The sequence below is a fragment of the Nicotiana tomentosiformis genome, chromosome 1 (assembly GCF_000390325.3).
Source record: "Nicotiana tomentosiformis chromosome 1, ASM39032v3, whole genome shotgun sequence".
NCBI classification, from domain to species: domain Eukaryota; kingdom Viridiplantae; phylum Streptophyta; class Magnoliopsida; order Solanales; family Solanaceae; genus Nicotiana; species Nicotiana tomentosiformis.
The window spans coordinates 17585156-17590827 of NC_090812.1; the positions used below are offsets into that span (position 1 = coordinate 17585156).

General features: G+C 30.6%; 1 long non-coding RNA gene across 2 annotated transcripts; it reads right to left on the reverse strand.

Annotated features, from left to right (window-relative positions):
• Positions 1–1059: 1059 nt before the first annotated feature.
• LOC104108987 (uncharacterized) lies at positions 1060–5672 on the reverse strand. Of its 2 annotated transcripts, none has more exons than XR_011409062.1 (3): positions 3861–5672; positions 3694–3774; positions 1060–2102 (listed from the first exon to the last, which is right to left on the reverse strand). It is a non-coding gene; the product is annotated as an uncharacterized lncRNA (long non-coding RNA). The 2 variants fall into 2 exon arrangements; XR_011409061.1 differs by lacking the exon at positions 1060–2102 and adding an exon at positions 2126–3005.

Consider the following 5672-nt stretch of genomic DNA (forward strand, 5'->3'; position numbering starts at 1 on the left):
GTTGGGTGTAACGTCAATGTCGACTCATTACATTCTGGGGTTGAAGAAGGTCCCAGCCACCATGTTGTAGTTAGGCTCCTTTCTTGCCTGCCTCTGACAAAAATATTGGTATTTGTAGGGATTATTTGTTAATCTAGTCTAGCCAATCTCATTCTTTCACAATGGAATTAGTAGATAAAAGGGATAAAAGAAGACAACTAATTACATGGTCGTACTTAACATACCTTTCTAAACATGGTTTGTCATAGATCCCTGTTCGTGCTTCGCTGTAGCTTGCAAAAAGCTATAGGCTCAAACTTAGCTTGCCCAGTAAAAAGAGATGTGAGTACGCACGACTACTCCACAAAGCTACATAACTTGCAATAAATACCTCTGAATTAGAGACATCCCTCCACTCTAATGAGATTTATTTCACTAATACAATAAAACTATGTCAGAAAAAATATAAAAAAGGAGTAGCTATGGACAAACACCCATAATTGTATCAGCCATGTAGAAATTCAAGAGTAGTCAGCACACAAGCATATTGAACTAAAGGAATTGGCTAATCATGGTTGATCTCTTCCTTTTTATGTTCTTGGAAAAACCAAAAGGTCTTTTGTAGAGCAAATATATAACTACATTTTGGCTATTTAATATGCATTTGCTTTCACTTTATCAGTCGGCATACTACTTCTCTAGTATTCTAGCATTATTTCACCAGCTGCACCAAATTATAGGATGCGAAATTTCATTTAAGATGCTAACCAGATTTTTCAATTTTTATTTACAACAGTACTGGGAAAACATGTGGGAGAAGAACAGGAAACAAACTCATTCTTTTATGCGCGAAGCGAACTTAGACTCTAGGTATTACCTGGTATGTTTTTAGGAAAACAACACCCTGCACAAGCAAATTCAAGTTAGAAATTTGTATTTTCATCAGGCAATTCTTGAAGGATCACTTGTCCAACAATTCAGATCAAAGTTTAGAGGAAAAAAATAGAATGCATGGGATTTTACCAAGTTGAGTATTGTGAAGATAAAAGAGAACAACAAAAATTTATTGAGCTTAGAGGAAAAAGAATACACTGGAGCTGAGTATGGATTTTAATGAGTATACATGAGACTTACCAAGCTGTTTTATCTTGTTTCAATTCTATCAGTGATAAAACTTTTAGTTCTGCACAACTTCTCAAATTCTTTGCCAAGACACCATATGAATGAAAGTAATCTATATTATGGAACATAATATAATGCGCATGCTCCACGCCTTTTAAATGTTCTCTGTTGTACAATTTTAATGTTTTTGCATAAACTAATGTCAAGGTTTTCCTAATGCACTAATTAAACAACTCTTGAAGATTGAATATAAATAGATGCATGATTGGGATATCAAGTGGATAGAAGGTTTTGCTTCTTCCCTGCTCAACTTATCCCAGGCTAGTTTATGTAGCAACCTCAACATGAAAATTTTTTATATGCAATTATCAGCATCTTTATAAGGATTGTTTTTACTATACTAGTCTCAGGCCACGCGCGTTGGCGTGTACCCTTACCAATGAATATAAAATATAAAATTTTAAAAGTAACTTAAATATTAGTTATAAAATAATTAAATATAAGTTCCTAAAATAATAAATTATTCATCCTAGCTAAGTCAAGAGAGGAAGAAAGCCTACCCTACATGTGAAGTCCTTTGGATATTCCGATCCATATTGTAATTTGCCTATATGACTTTGTATTTCATGTAAAAGTTTGAACCAGTAGGAAAACTATATTGAGTTATATATAATCCTAAAATTAGTATCGATTAAGATTAATGGATGAATTCAAATAAGTGGAAGTTCTTCATAATGTTGCGGAAAAACAATTAAAGGAAATTTTACCAACTAATTAAAAATATTTTAACAGTGGCAAATTTTCCCAAAATATGCTAGTAAATAAATGTACGTGTATCATAATAAGAGCTTACAAAAACGTCAAGTTATGGGACGATACAGTATTTTTGGAATTACAGTAATTGAAGGTAAACATTCTAATTCAACAACCCAAAATTTACTGATAGATTCATATTATTCTGCAGAGAATATTTTTTTCGAAGTATTCTATATTTGACGTATCTGCAAAGAAGCAAAATTTGGTCAAAATTCACACTTAAAAAATTTAATATATCCAAAATTACCTGATTAAATCAATAATATTGCAAAATATTTAAATTATAATCCACAAAGATTCAACAATATTTTACATATAGTCCCAAAAATAAAACTTGCTAAATGAAGCACAAGGATTAGTCATAGTATTGGCAAAGTGGGGGTGGATGATCAAGTTCTTCCCTGATATCGGAAGAGAAAAAGATAGTTGGCGAAGTTTTTTGTCTGAATTATAAGACATAGTTGGCAAAGTTTTTTGTCTTGAATTATAAGAAGTTAATGCATATTAATAAACATTAATTAGGGAAGTAGAAGAGAACCAAATTGTTTTTGTTAATATTGCGTAAACGGTAAGTTCGACTTTACTTTCATGTACTTGAGGAATTCAAAAATTAATTAAACTTTTTCTTTATGTTTCTTTTTATTAGAATGTGGATTTACATGTTTGTATAAGAATGTTTCTGAAGCAATGTTTGGTTGAAAGGCAAAATGGTCATTCAACTTTACATGACTATTTTAGCCTTTTAACTTTGACTTAAAGTGTTCACACTTATAATATAATATTAATTTCTCGTCACGTAATATACAGTTTTATAAAATAATATCAATATTATTAACAATAAATTTTTGAGGAAATAATTATACGTAAAAGTATATAGTATATATTTTTATAAATGATCTATGTCGATCTATCATATACTACAACTTTTGATAATCTTAAAGAATATCACAAGATAACATTGTCAGACCAATAAAATAAGTTTATTTACAACACACCCTCAATCATTTAGCTATATAGATAACAATATCGAATTGACTTATACTTATAGTACAGATTACAGCGATGCTTCTTTTTGATTGAATAATTGTCTTCATATATAAGAGATAGATAATATGTGAAAATTAATAAAATAGAAATATTAGAATAATTATGGATTAAAATGAAAAAGGCAAGAATACAAATCTAATTTTGAATATTATGCCAGCACAAGTTGCTTTTTATACGAAGAAAAACACGAAATTTGATATATAGCTTGATACAACAACAATAATATTTTTTCGGTAAATACAACTTAAAAATTCAAATTAGTTCATAATTTCTTCCACTATAAAGAAAGACCACTAATCTTTATTTAGTGAACGTTAATCTTCATTGGTTCTTTTCATCCTCTTCCTTTGGTTAACTGATTTATCTTCTTCCTCAACTGTGGTAGCATCAACATTGTCAAGTTCATGTTTTTTTTTTTTTGAGCAATTAAAGTTCTTCCTATATAATTTTTTGTTTTAGTAATTTTTACACAAATTTCAAGTGAATGAATCAGTCGAGTAAACTCAGTTGAAGACAGAATTGCACTTTTCTTATCAATTTTGACAAAAGAAAAAATTAATTCTCTATGATTACTCAACACCAACTTGATTAGCATTATGTTCCGAATTGCTGTTTTAGAATTCCAAAATACTACAGTATTGAACAATGCTTCTCCTTCATTCATCTTAATATGCCAAATCTAAAATAAATAAATTAAATTAGAAAGGAACAAAAGAATATTGGCAGTACCTTTACGAATTCTAGAAGAAGCTGATACTTGTCACCAAAATTTTAATTGAAGAAGTAAGGTATTGTTTGTTGATTTTGTGGCTGAATTCAAAATGAAAATTAAATATAATGGATAACTAAGTAGTATATCAAGTTGAAGGTAGTTTTGATTAGATTAGATCAATTACCTTCGGTCATTTGCAGGATTGGATATAGTAGATTCACGTGTAATCCACATCCATTGCCAATCAAATTTTCCAACATAGAAGAAAAATGAGGTTATAGCAACATAGATGAAGAAACTAATTCGAAAAATAGTCACCACCTTTAACTATAATTCCTAAAAGCAAACTCAAAGGTATCAAACGGATTAAGTTTTGGTTATCTATTGATTTGCGTGCAATATTGCGAACGGATTGTTGACGAACATAATATATAGTGGAGCAAAGTGTGAATGTAAAAAATTGAAGAGAGGTAATGTAAATGTGAAATTCAGGATCAATGGTAAATGAATGCAATTTTAGTGCAATTTCAAGGTATATATACATATTAAAATATTTTTGCACATGTAGAGATATCTTGATAGAGTCAAATACAACTTATTCGGTTAAATAGGTAATGTTCGTATTTGATCTGCCTTTGGATATTGTCATATTTCGACAATGATTGGTACCTATCGGCCATCAGATTATCAACAATAACACCTTTTGGAGTTAGCTATTCAATTTGTTTTTACCCTCATAAAATGGTTGTAAGTTGTATCTCTTAATAAAGCATGAAACGTCCTCTTGTAGGCGTTATTTTTTTTATAAATAAATTAGGATTTTAATATTATTTAAAGGGACATTTAAGTAATTTAACTTTTAAGGATTTATGATTTTAATATAGTATAGATAGATATAATAGGACGATAAGGAAGCTCACAACAATCATAAAGTTTTTTAGACAACATATGTTTCACAAAATCACCAATTCTAACTAACTCGTCCTAATCTCCATGCACAATAAGTACCTTAGCTTGATTAATCATATAGTGGCAGTTTTTGTAAGGGATCGTCAGATTTCAATTCAAAGCCTGAAGATCAAACAAAGCAATACCTAAAGTGTCTTGCTACTAACATTGACAAATTTCAAAAGCATTCCTGAGAGAAAATGCAACAGCTCAAGCTCAAGAACCGGTGCGCTTTTGCCAAATATGCCTAAACAAAAGTAGCCTGCCAAACACCAAAAATAAATATACAACAACAACAACAATCCAGTATAATCCTACTAATAAGGTCTGGGGAGGGTAGTGTGTACGCAGAACTTACCCCTACCCTTGGATAGAGAGGCTATTTTCGATAGACCATCGGCTCCCTCCCTCCAATAACTCTCCACCTTGCTCTTGAGTTAACTCAAACTCACAACCTCTTGGTTGAGAATGAAGAATGATCACCAGTAGAGCAACCCACTCTTGTCAAATTTCAATAACTAAAAATAAATATATTCAATATTAATAAACAATACCCCAATAAAATTATAGAAATTTAAAAGAAAAAGGACAGCAAGATAAAGGAATCAAAACAAGAAGGGCCAAGGATAATGCCAAATAAATTGACAGAAAATAGTAATTTTTTATTTGGGCATTTCCCCAAATTCTGAAATAAGAATAATTCGGGATTGGAGAGGAAGATAGAGAGACCAGAGAAGGAAAGGACAGAATCAGATACAACCCCAGCAAAAAATGATTCAAAAGAACAGAAAAACAAATAGAAAGATTAACACATTCATCAAATACTTATTACTATGAAGTAACAAAAGGAAGAAAAGAAAAATACTCACCAGAATCCAAAAATAAAACAAAGAGCAAAGATTAATTGAAAACAATATAGAGAACCTTTGTTAAAAATTAAGCAACCTAAGAAAGCACAGAGGAGAGAGCAAGAGAGACGCCGGTCCATAATAAGAGAAGAAAATGAAGTAAAAAAAGGAGGAGGAGATCTGTACAAATACGTGTTGGC